This window comes from Phascolarctos cinereus, unplaced genomic scaffold, assembly GCF_003287225.1.
Source record: "Phascolarctos cinereus isolate Bilbo 61053 unplaced genomic scaffold, phaCin_HiC Scaffold_3;HRSCAF=262, whole genome shotgun sequence".
Taxonomy (NCBI): domain Eukaryota; kingdom Metazoa; phylum Chordata; class Mammalia; order Diprotodontia; family Phascolarctidae; genus Phascolarctos; species Phascolarctos cinereus.
The window spans coordinates 7,496,371-7,509,366 of NW_027555736.1; the positions used below are offsets into that span (position 1 = coordinate 7,496,371).

At 49.2% G+C, this 12,996-nt stretch overlaps 1 protein-coding gene across 1 annotated transcript in view; it reads right to left on the minus strand.

The window, feature by feature from the left end:
- LOC110202209 (protein tyrosine phosphatase receptor type E) overlaps positions 1-12,996 on the minus strand; it is a 171,112-nt gene that overhangs the window by 89,354 nt on the left and 68,762 nt on the right.

The following is a 12,996-nucleotide window of genomic DNA, read 5'->3' on the forward strand; positions in this document are numbered from 1 at the left end:
CCCATCAGCACCCTTCTATACTTTGTCTTCCTTCATTAGAATGGAAGCCCTTTGAGGGCAGGGACCCCTGGCCCAGTGCCAGGCATACAGCAGGTGGTTAAGGAATGTTAGCTGACTGACTGCCTGGCACGCAGTAAGTGCTTAACAAACACTTGGGGTGGGCCAGATCTGTGATTCTCTGACGTTCCTTCTAGCTCTGGAGCTGGGTTTTCTGGTCCTGAGGCTCCGTGCAGTTCTAGAACTGTGACCCTATGATCCTCTCCGTGAAGTGCCGTCTGGTTCTAGATCTATGATCCTCTAATCTCCCATTCCCATCCAGATGGAGGCACCATGTGGGAAATCCCTGACATATGGAAGGGGAGGCTTACTCTTCTATCTGCCTGGATGGCTTCTCTTGGGGTGAATGGGTCTGTCTCTTTATCAGGGTAGCAGCTGCTACTCCCTGTGGCAGAAACCGGAACCTCACTATGGGAATGGGATGTGCCTGGATCTGGGGTCCTGAGCCCCCATTGTGGGGGTGGGATGGGCCTGGATCTGTCCACTGGGTCTGGAGTCTCTTTAGATTAGAATCAGATGGAGGACCCAGAATTCATGGACCCATTCTAAATCAATGCAGCTGGCAGAAGGAATCATTCCCGCTCCAAGTGGCCAGCCATGGCGCTCACCTGGGAAATGCCATGGCACAGGTGCTCTGAGCATGGCCTTGGAAACTCTCTGGAAGGCTCCCTGTCCTTCCCTGCTAGCCTCCTTAAGAAGCTGCAGACTCACTCCTTTTCTTTAGCCTGGAGGGGGACAGAATTTCAAACCAATTCAACTCACTTCTAAGAAACATCTGCCATGTGCCAGGCACAGCGCTAGGCCCTGAGGATATAAAAAGAAAAAGAAGACAGCCACATTTTATAGATGAGAAAACTGAGACACAAAGAAATTCAGTGACTTGCCCATAGTCACACAGCCAGTGAATGTTGGAGGTGTGATATGAACCCTGGCCTTCCCAAAGCCACCTTTAAATCCTTCTTCATTGGGCCAAGCTAAAGCTAAAACTCCATATATTACAATTAGAGCAGGAGTTCTAGAAGGGACCCCAGAGGGCCTCTACCTGGATCTACCCATTTCAGAGGGATGAAGCTGAGACCTAACAAGATTAGGCAGAAGTGGCAGCACCAGGATGAGAAGCAAGGTTTTCCTAATCTCAAATTTTCCCATGTTGCCTTGCAAAAAGTCAAAGACAAAATGCCACTTTCCCGGCCTGTTCATTCAGATCTTGATGAGACTTTGAAGGAGCTAGGATCCTGGCTCTGATCTGGATAAGACCTCAAAGGTCACCTACTTCCAAGCTCCTCATTTGATGCAGGAGGAAACCGAGGCCCAGAGCAGTGACAAGATCAAGGTCACATAGGTGGGAGCCCAGAGGCAGAACTCTCCTCAGGACACACCCCAAGTTCTGGGGCAGCACCCAAGAGCTGATCTCAGAGCTACATAAGATCAGATCTCTATAATCTCCTAGGATTTGGGGAAAACCCCAAGTTTCTAGGGTAAAATATTTTAATGACCTAATTACTTGGCTGGAGTACTTGTGACTGCCTTGGGTTCAAATCCTACCTCAGACACCACCTACCCAGGTGACCTTGGACAAGTTACAATCTTTTTTAAGACTGAGCTGCATGAGTTAGTACATTTTAGTGTATTTCTTTTCCCCTTCCTCTGATTGGTCAGTTCCTCCCAGAGCCTCCATTTTAAGCAAAGCCTCTAAGCTGGCCACTCTTCATTGCTCTTTGGGCTCCCCTCGCTCAGACTTTCTCAACAAGAAACCTCCCCACTCCAGCTGGTACCTCCCCCCCCACCCGGCGCATCATGTTCCCCATTACAAAATTAACTGTTTGACTCCAGGGGCTTTCTTTTTGCTTGTTTTTTGTTTTGTTTTGTTTTTGTATCCACAGTGCAAAGCACAGTGCTCAGGCACACAGCAGGTGCTTAATAGATGCTTGTTAACTTCCCTAAGTTTCCTCCTCTGAAAGGAAAGGGTGGTACTAGTTGGCCCCTAGGTATACTTAAAGCTTTACACCTAGTATGGCTTGTGTAGCCGCATCACACCGTCCAGGCACACAGCAGGTGCTTAATAGATGCTTGTTGACTTGACAAATCTAGGGTGGGTGGTCTCAGGGATAAATAGCAAGCTACTCCTAGCTGGTCGCCAGTACCAGGGTTAAAGCGGTTCAAACGTTCATCAAATACGTAGACTCCAGCCTCAGCCCAGCTGCTGCTGCTCCGGGCCATCTGGACCAACAAGCGTGGGAGGAGGCCCCCCTCTTTTTTCTTCTCTCTCCAGATGTACTGGGTGTGGTTCCATGTGGGGGAGGCTGGGCTTTGTGTCAGACAGATCCTCTTAAATCCCTGTGAGCTGAAGTATCCGTGTCGTCACATCTTTGCTTAGGCTTCATTTTATGAGTGTTTGGGGGAGAAGGATCAGCCGCGGCCCCCCCTCCCCTCCCTTGCCCCATGCCGGTGCACACACGTGCCCACCACTAGGACAGAAGATCCCTGCCCCCTCCTAGCCATGATCACCGCCACGGTTCAGTCTTACCGTCTGAGTCAATACGCCTGACGCCTTTCTGTTTCTGAATGGCCAGTGGATGGGCACAGTAGCCATTGCCTTCCTGAACCACGGTCAGCACACTCACATCTGGCCAGAGGTGGGGAGAGGGTGTGGCCTGTCCATTCCAGCCGCTCATCAAGGCCTGCTCCCCTGGACCATGGGCTCATTCCCACCCATGCCTGGCCGTCTTTCTAAGCATGCCCATGTTGCACCGGGCTGGGCATTACTGACCTGACTTTTCCCCTTCACTCTCCCCTCGCTGTGGGGGTTGAGCTCTCACCCTCCTCTCCTTCATCCCTCTGATGTCCATCAAGATTCAGTCTGAAAGCCGGCATTCAGAAATCACAGGAAGGAGTTCTCTCTGTCTACACTGGAGCCGTTTCAAACACTGGCTAGGTTAGACGCTTATTCAGAAAGTCTAGAAATGAAGCCAGTAACAAACGAAACTCCAAAGCCCATTTGGCCGCCGAGGTCCTGGGAATCTGGCCGCGGTGGCTGGTGCAGGCAGGATGCCTTCTCAGGCGAGGGGGAGGCGTCCTCTCCTGCAGACCGCAGGCTTCACGAAGGGCGCTTCAGGGGAAGCCTCGGGGCACTGCTGGCCAGCCCACGGCCCACGGTGAAGGCTAAGGGAAGGAGCAGCCCCAAAGAAAGGCACTAGCTTGAAACAGAGCCAACCCAAGTTTTAGAGTGTCGGCTTCTCCTGTGTCTATGAACTGGTCTTTTCAATGAAATCAAATCCTGATCATATTCTCATTCTGGGCTCAGCAACTCTGCCACTTCCTGACTACTCCTCCCTCCCTTACAATATTTATTTATCTATTTAAATGTGATAGTGGACCCTCTCCCCCCCAAAAAAATCTGTGGATTGGTAGGACCCACTACCGTGCCTTGTACACAGGAGGGCATTAATAAAGGCTTATTAATGAATGGACTTTGTATTCTCAGGGTTGGTTTTTTTTTTCTTTTTCTCCTACGCTCCTAAATAAAGCAAAGCAAACTGCAGCGTGATGGGGAAAATGGACGTTAATGGAGTATGTCAGTACAAAAGGCTAGAGATTGTGAGGAGAGGACCGCTTCCCAAATGATTTTGGAGGGGGGAGGGTCTTCTTCCTCCACTATTCCCAATGCCTAAGCTCTTTAGGCTCAAATGCACAAACATATTCATATTGTCTTAAAGGAGCGCCCTGGCTGGAAAACCAGCCAATCGGCGCACATTTGTTAGAAGCCTACTGGGTTCGAGAAAGGCCTGTCCTCCGGAAGCTTCCACTCGGTCTCTCCGGGCACCTGATCTGTAATCCCTCCACCACCACCACCACACATGTTTTCCTCCAATGTACTGTTTAAAGAGTTTAGGCCGCTGCGGCGCCTCTGGCCAGCTTTTTACCCACTCCTGTCTCTGCACGATGTAGGACACCTGGGGTCAAATCACACCCCGAAACATGAACAACCACATCAAAGAAGATTCCAGGGGGCCCCTGTGCCCACGAGGCTGAGGGGGTGGGGGGTTGGCAGAGCCCCTCGCACCTGCGGGATCAAAGGGTCCTCCCAGATTTCCAGGCAGCTCTGATCCGTCTACAAGAGCTTGCATTTAGCCCAGGCCTGAGCACAAAGGCCCGGGACAAGGGTTGGGGGAGACGTGGGGGAGGTTCCTGGGAGGACGCGCAGCCCAGGTGCTTGCATCAATTTAAAGCAAATAAAACCCCCGGGCTCCCCTTGCCTGGTGATTATTTTTAGCTCTCGACGAGCCAGGCACTGCAGATGGAAGGCCGAGCTGTGGATGGCTACGGAGATTTACAGCCTGCCTTTATCGCTGCTGGTATTTCTTCCCTAGTCCCTCTGACAGTGCCCTGAACGCGGCAGCATCTCAGTCTCTAGCCCACTGGAATTGGCAGCTTTCTCCCCTTTGTGACTCGCCCAGGGGGAAGCTGGGAGCCTGGAAATCCATTTCCCGTTCTGGAACACGCCCGTTAACCTTTGTTTTTCTTCATGCGGAGTCGTGAAGCCGTTCTAGAGAACCATCCCTAGCAGAGGCCGCTAATGACACTTGACTGCCCCAGCGCTGGAAGCCGGCTCCTGGTCCCTGAGGGCTCCAGCCTTTGCAGGGTTGCCATGGCAATGCTAAGCGTCTCGACTCCGGGTATTCTTCAGCCTCCCATCTCGGTCATACCAGCAAAAAGAAGCCCAAAACAGGAAGCCAGGAATGGGAAGTGTCCCCATGCCCAGACCCACGGAAAGCAAAGGCTGGCCCGACTCGGGCTTCCCTGTAAAGCTGGGCCTTGCCATCAGCGACTGCCGGCACTGGCCTGGAGGAGAGGGCAAATCCGTGCGTGTTGGCGGTCAGGATTTACATAGGGTGGACATCACAGGCCAAGGGGGGAGAGCACAGTAAAGCCAGAAGGGCAGAGAGGAGAAAACGCATTTCTCCCCCAGCTCTCTGCCAATGAGTACTAACAACCACGCTATCTCCCACTGACAGCTGCAGGCTGAGACAAACAATATTTTCAGAAAACGGCAGTGACGTCTAGGGCAAAACGGGGAGCTGAATATTTTCACGGGTCCCAAATTAGGCAGAACAAGCTTCATTTTGTCTTCTCTTCCCCGAGCTCCATCATTAGCCTTACCTTTGCAACTTGGCCCATGTAGGCACTCAACAAACGTTTGCTGCAGGCTTTTAGTATGACAGCTGAGTTCCACATCTGGGCAGCTCCCACTCCCACCGGGTTTTATTACTCATCTCCTTCCCTCCCTCTCTCCTTCCCTCTCTTTCTCTCTCCCTCCCTCCTTCTCTCTCTCTGTCTTCCTCCTCTCTTTTTGGGAAGGTTATCTGTGGACATGTATACATGGTGTTCCAAAGCCTTAGTGTAACTTTCAACTTTCATAACTGTTATTTAACCTGTGTATTTTGGCTTAACTAAATACTAAAATTATTGATTCACTATTTCTACCTGACTAGGTTCCCCATAAGAAAGTGCATTCAGATGCTAAACTGAAAAAGGAGGGAAATGAGGAACCCATAATTAAGAGCAGAGCAGGCCAAGGAAATCAGAAAGGACCTTGAACATGGTGGGGTGGGCGAAGGACTTTAAAAAAATCATAATCTCTCTTTTCTAGGCTCTCTGCCACTGCCTTTGCTGCTAATTATCCAGGGGGTGAAATGGAAATGGAGAACTAACAGGACATGTCCATCAAAAAGGGAACAAAGAATGGGGAGAAATCTACACTGGGCTCTACTTAAACAGGCCATTCACTGGAGGTAAACTGTAGGGCAGAGGATCAAAAGTGAACACAAGTTAGGAAGAACGGAGCCTGAATCCTGCCTCAGACACTTCCTAGCTTTGTGACCCTGGGCAAGTCACCTAACCCCCATCTGCCTCAGTTTCTTCTTGACTTCTGGTCCAAACTTCTAGTGACCATACCCAACTGCCCCTCATTGGCCCCCCAAGTGAATGTGTTGGAGACACCTTCATTCACCTTTCATAGCTGAGACACACTGATTACAGACCCCAAGGTTACAGAGGGAGTCAGGGTGAGGTGTGGGCTTGACAGGATGCCTCTGAAGTCCTTGCCAGCCCTGGTTACCAGAGTTGCGCTATTGTACGTAATGTAGAGAGCTCCAGTTGCTTAGCAACCCAGGGATTTAATCTATAGCTGCTACATATAAATAATAAGGGAATATGGGATAACTTCAGACCAGCTCAAATGGTGAGCCCCTGGCTCTCTTTGGCCTTCTTTCTTTCATGTCCAATTTGTCCATAGCCTGTCCACAGGACATCGAGGCTTCTCTGGCCCAAGCCCCTCAACGTCCAGGTAAGAAAATGGAGGCAGAAGAGGAGATTGGGCCAGGGTCCCAACATATTGATCAACACCCACCTTTCCAATGAAGGTTTTGATAAATGTTCCAAGGAGATAAACTAACAATCCTTAAGGGGAGAAAGCCAGGTTACCTAGAGCCATACGAAGACATGCTCCAAATCACTACAAATTAGAGGAAGGAAGTACAGCCTTCTCCCCCCTCCTCCCAGAGTCCTCGGCCCCCCTTAGCCTGGAGATGGGGAGCGTCAGAGAAATAAGAGAAAGGGGGCCTCATATCCAAGCTGGCCCTGGACATCTCCCCTGGGGCAGGGCTGGCTTCTTCGTCCCTCTGCTTACCACCACCTATGAGGCTGCCTCGACTGTCACTCTGGACAAGACATGATAGGAGACTTCACTATCTGTGGGAGGAGAGATGGGATTATATATTGCAGATCTCAGCTCACAAAATCATTGATTCAGATCTGGACAGGACCTTGGGGACCATTGCACCCACTCTCCAGGCCTGATGGATACAGCACTGGACCTAGAGTCAGGAAGACCTGCATTCCAATCTGGCCGCAGACACTTACTAGCTATGAGACCCTGGGAAGTCACCCTCTTTGCCTCAGTTTCTTCATCTGTAAAATGGAGATTAAAAATAGCGCCTATACCTCACAGGGTTGTTGTAAAGATTAAATAAGATAATAATTGTAAATCGTTTGGTAAAAAGTCCAGAACAAGGGGCAGCTAGGTGGCACAGTAGATAGAGCTCTGGCCTTGGAGTCAGGAGGACCTGAGTTCAAATTCAGCCTCAGACACTTGACATGTACTAGCTGTGTGACCCTGGACAAGTCACTTAACCCCATTGCTTTCAAAACAAAAAAAAAGCAACAACAACAAAAAAAGTCGGGAACATAGTTGTTACTATTTAGTTAGTATCATCCTCATTACTATTATTACATAATGAGTGGAGTGTGGCTGAGGCAATTAAAACAATCAGTAACTGCTTATTAAGCCTACTATGTGTCAGGCACTAAGCTAAGTGCTGAGGGTACAAAGAGAGCGAAAGACAATCCCTGCCCTCATGGAGCTCACAATCTAATGGAGAAGATCACAAGCAAACAAATATATACAAAGCAAGCTCCCTACAGGATAATTAGGAGATCATTAGCTCTAGAACGAAGAGGGTTAGGGAAGGCCTTCTGGAGAAGGCAAAATATTGTCGCTCTGAGGCAGGATTTGAACTCCAAGCTGCCCGCTCTACCCTTGGTCCCACATGCCTGCAGCTCCTTCTTGGTTTTCATCATTTTCATTCGTGGAAACAAACAGTCTCTTGTCACCACAAAGGATTTCCCCATTTGTCATCCGTGTGCACGGATGCGGGCTCTGCCTTTTAACAAAGTTTAGAGACAGGCTTTAATGCCCAGGTTGCCAGGCAACAGTCACCCTATGAAGCTGGCTCTTCTTTCCTACCACCTTCCATTCCAAATAATGAGATGTAAGGCAAGGTTCTGGAGCCATGGTGGGAATAACACCCAGGACCTCATCTCACCCTCTGCTGATAAATGGCAAGTAGCCACTAAGGGCAGCCCAAGCCTGTGTACACGCCCAGCTGGGCGGCTGCTCATTCTACATGGTCTGGACACACTCACACTCAGGCTGGTGCATAAAGCACAGTGGGTGAGGCAGATGGCCAGGTGCCTTTGGGAGCGAGCCCCTGTTCTGAGCTGGGAGGGTGGGGAAGGTCACTCTCTAGGCGACAGGCTCGGGCTGTTTGTGAATCTGAGTGTGCATGCACACTCACGTGTGTATAGAGCTGTGTAAACATGGAAAACAAAATAAATGAGCTATACGAGAATGTCTAGTTTCGTGACTGGGTAATTTTCCACTGATGAGAAGCAAGTTCATTTTTATTAGATTCACTGCTAACTTTGGACATCCTGTTTTTCCAAACAAAATCATCATTGACATTTGCAGAATCCTCAGAAGACAGAGTAACAACACCAGCATTTGTCTAAGACTCTAATGACCCAGTGGATGCGTGAGCTCCACCAACTCAGACTGGGTCTCATCCATGCCATCTGTATCTCTTCTTGCCTGAGTCCATGTCCCAAGACAAATTTGGGGCATGAACTGACCCTGCTTTCTAGAGGGAATATCTAACATACAGCCCAATTCACCAGTACAGACTAAATGACTGGCTGGCTTCTTGGGCTCAGGAAGGGACTGCAAAGACCATTTATTCAACCCCCCTTATTTTACAGATGGAGAAACTGAGGCCTAGAGACAAGTGATATATTCCACAGCTGTCATACAAGCAGGGAAGTGGGAGGGCTAAGGTTTGAATCCAGGGTCCTCAGTACAATGCACCACTGTCCCCTGTGGCTCAAAGAAGCTGTGACTGGTCCACAGTCAATTAGCAAGGAAGTGACCCATCAAAGCTGGAATTCAAGACCTCAGACCACCATGGTGTGGATAGGTCCTTTGTTTATCATCTTTTAAACATGTTTGATGACCTAGGAGATCCAAAGCTGCATATGCAGCCATGAAGACCCGAGTTCTGATCAGGCTTCAGTCACTTACGAGTCTCGGTAAGTCACAGCCTCAGTTTCAGGTTCCTCATCTGTAAAATGGGAACCATTAACAGCACTGCCCCCCCACTCTTTGTAAGAAATGAGATAGTGCGAGGCACTTTGCAGACTTTGAAATGCTACGTAAATGCTATTATTATTATCAGTAGTCATGTCACCTTCGTTTCCAAATACAGCTCCCCTCTGCTCCCTTACTCAATGGGTCTTCCACTGTAACAAACACTAAAAAAGGGGGAAAAAAAGACACATCCACTGTGTCTGACAGAGGGCTCCATTGTCCTCACCCATAGCCCCCCGCCTCTCTAATGAAAGTAGGGAGGTATATTTCCCCATCTCTTCCCCAAACATTGTCATTGCGTTCAGCTTCCTGTTACTCTGCTCCCTGTTTCAATTATTATAGCCACTGTGTATATTGTTTTCCTGGTTCTGCAACCTTTGCTCTGCATCAGTTGATCTAAGTCTTCTCATGCTTCTGCAAATCTTGTCATTTCTAATGGTGCTGGGTAGGGCACAGACAGCCAGCCTAGAAGTCAGACAGGCTTCAGTTCCAGCCCTGCCCCGGCCTGTCCTGGTTCTGTAGTCCTGGGCAATCATTTGCCCTCTCAACATCCCAGGCAGCTATGAGAGCGTAAGAGGTTAAGTTGAAGAAATCATGTTATTCTGCGTGGGGTGAGGAAGCTGACCATCAGGAATTCCACGTGCTGATTAAGACACAGAACCGGCCAAGGAAAAAAAAATCCCATGTTCACGTCCAACACTGTGCTTGGTCATTCTCCGACCCATGTCCCTCCCTTCCTCCCTCCCTCCCTTCCTCCTTCCCTTCTTTCTTCCTTCCTTCCCACTTTAAATCTTCAATTCTTAGATACGTTTCCAATCACAGAACTGATTGTGTTATTCCCTCGCCTTTTACAAGCAAATCCCTGTTAAGGAACTTGAAACAGAGGCATGCGAATTGCACCTCCAGCTGAGCTGAGGCACATGTCCCTTCCCAGAGAACCACCAAGTTACATCTGTCAAGTTCACTGCCAGGTTGGTTCCAAGGAGATGAAGTTTCCACTTCCAGTCACTCTCAAAGGCAGACCTGCCAATTACACCGAGCTTGGGGCCCCCATCAGTAAAGGTGAGCCCCATACTGACAACACACTCCCCAGGCCCGGGAGCCTCAGGGGCTGAGAGAGAGGAATGGTTTCCATGACTCAGTCAATCCGAGCACATCCTGAGGGAGATGGAGGTTCGCTTTTTCCTTCTTTGATAAAACATCCCACCCTTTCAGGCAGATGTTGAGGGTGACCCATTCCAGCAAGCAGCTCTTTGCTTAAAGTAACAGCATCTCCTCCTCCTCCTCCCTCACCCCATGTGCGTGCTGTCATTCTGTCTCTATGCCCCCTCTCATGTCTGTCCCCACCACCCTGGCTCAGGCCTCATCGTCTTGTGCCTGGGCCATCAAAATCGGCTTCTCTATGGCCTGCCTCCAGTCTCCCCACTCCAATCCAGACCCCGGAGCCACCAAAGGGGCTTCCTAAAGTCCATTTCTTGCCATGACATCCCCTTCTCAATTAACTTCAGTGGCCCTCACTGCCTCTAGGGCCAGCATTTGAGCCCCAGTCAAACACTGCAGCCTTTAAGGCATTCCTTCCTTGCATTCTTTGGACCAGCCATCCGGTCTCACTGCTGTTCCTTACAAGAGACACTCCATCTCTCATCATCCTGTCTTTGCATAGGCTGTTCCCCATCCCTGGGCCGCCCTCCCTCCTGCAGTATGCCTCTGAGAAGCACTTGTTTCTCTACGACTCAAGCACTATCTTCTATATGAAGCCTTTCCTGATGCTTCCCAGACCCAGTTCCTAATGCCTGCCCTCCCTCCGTGAATCACCTTGTGTTTATTTTATGAATGGAGTGTATATACTAAAAATAGTGTGTATATACAATACATAAATATGTAATATGTAATGTATATGCTTAATACATGCATCCCACATGTATTATACACACATCATACATACATGACACATGTATGTACATTGTGCGTAGACGTGCATGAATAGACTCAAGTCCTTGAGGGCTGAGATTGTATTCTCTTTTTGCCTTTGAATCTCCCGTGACTGGCACAATGCCTACCGCACAGGACATGCTTAAATTTGTGGCACTGAGTTCTTCTATCCAGTAACAAACTGTTTAAACTGAAAAGGCAAAGGAGCGGCCACAGCCTCCCAAATCGTCCTTCTGGGCGGAGAGGATCAGGACCTCCACCAGAGCTCCCTTGGAGGCCCAAGAAGGCAGAACCATCCCCCCAGGTCATGGCCCTGCTCCTGCTGATTAATCAGGTCCTTCCTCAAGACTATTGATCCCCAGCTCAATGAGAAGGAATCGCGAATCTACCAAGAGAAGAATCGATTGCATTAAAAATTAAGTAAATCTGATAAAATCAGCCTCACAGAAATCTAGCCTCTCTCTGTTGGATGGGGGCCCAAAGGCAGATCTTGGACCTTGCCAGAAAGGCCTAGTGCTCCATACCTAGAGCTTCCTTCCTCTTACCAAGCCCTCAGCTGACTAGTCTATAAGAAAGCTAAATCATGTTGGGATCCTGCAGGACATTCATTCAAAACATGCTGGCTTCCTCTGCCATGTCTAAACATGGCACCCTCATCACAGGACACCCAGACTCCATGGCCAAACAAAGAAGGTGTGGCAAAAAACCCACCCCCTCTGGAGTGAGTTCACTTAGTCAATAAACGTTTAACTGCCTACTGCGTGCAGGTACTGTTCATCTCCTGCCCCTGATGCTTACTGCCTGTATAAGCTTGGGGAGACTGTCTAATTCCCTTAGACTTCCGTTTCCTCATGCAGAGTAGATCGGACATGTTGGCCTCCTAGGTCTCTTCCAACTCCACATCTATGATCCCCAAGTGCTGAGACAGGCTGCCATGGGTCCTTTCCACAATTCTCACTCCCAGAAGAACCTTGAACCCCAGCTCCCCTGCCCCCACCCAACTTTCTGCTTTTGGTTCTCACGATGCTGTCATCTTACGGAAGGATTTTATGGAAGGGTTTCCCAAACACATGTTTCTATTTGCTTGGACGGGTGGAGAGTCAGCTGGTGAGGAGGTGAGAGACAGAGCAGACAGGCACGAACAAGGAAGAAGAAATGAGAAAATTCCAAAGATCGTGTCCATTCAAAGAAAACTCCAAGACCTTTTAGTTCATTCAATCTAACTTCCTCTTTTACAGAAGAGGACCCTGAGGTCCTAGGAGGGCAAGGAAATTGTCCGGCTCTAAGAAGAGGGGCCTGGCCAAAGATGAGGCGGGAAAAGAAGCCTTCCCATGCTCCTTAGCAGAAAGTGGCAGGTTTTTGCATGCAGTAATTAAGTTTGTTGGATGGATGGGCTGTAACATCACACAGGCTACCACATGGGTCAGACAGAGGCCAAGCCCAGTTCTGAACCCAGGACCTCTACTCCCAAATCCAGAGCCCTTTGTACATCCTAACAATCATTCATTTCTCCACGTGGCTTTCACGTTTGTAAAGCACTTTACAGGCATTAGCTCCATATAACTTTGATCCTTATACTCAACAATGATAATATTAACAATAATGTAACACTGAGCCTTACAGTGACTTTGTGAGACAGGTGTTATTGTTCTCCCTATTGTGCAGATGAGGAAACTGAGTTTCAGACAGGGAAAAGATTTGCCCAGGCCACACAGAGCTGATGAATGTCCGAGGCAGAATTTGAACCCAGCTTTTCCTGATTCCAAGACCAGTGTGCTGCCAACTAGACTATCCTGCCTCTCCACATAGTCATCTCCTCATACTGACATAATACCCAGGACCAAGGGTGGGTGATGGTGCCCAGTTGGCACCTCTCCCAGGTCACGCCTCCCAGTCTGGCACAACATAAATTCTTTCCTCAAGAGAATAAAAACAGACATGAGGTAGTGGGGCCAATTTCTGCCAATCAACTAGCCTCGGGCCATTCAAACACAAATTTTTGGCTCAGTCTCACAAACAAGAAGGAG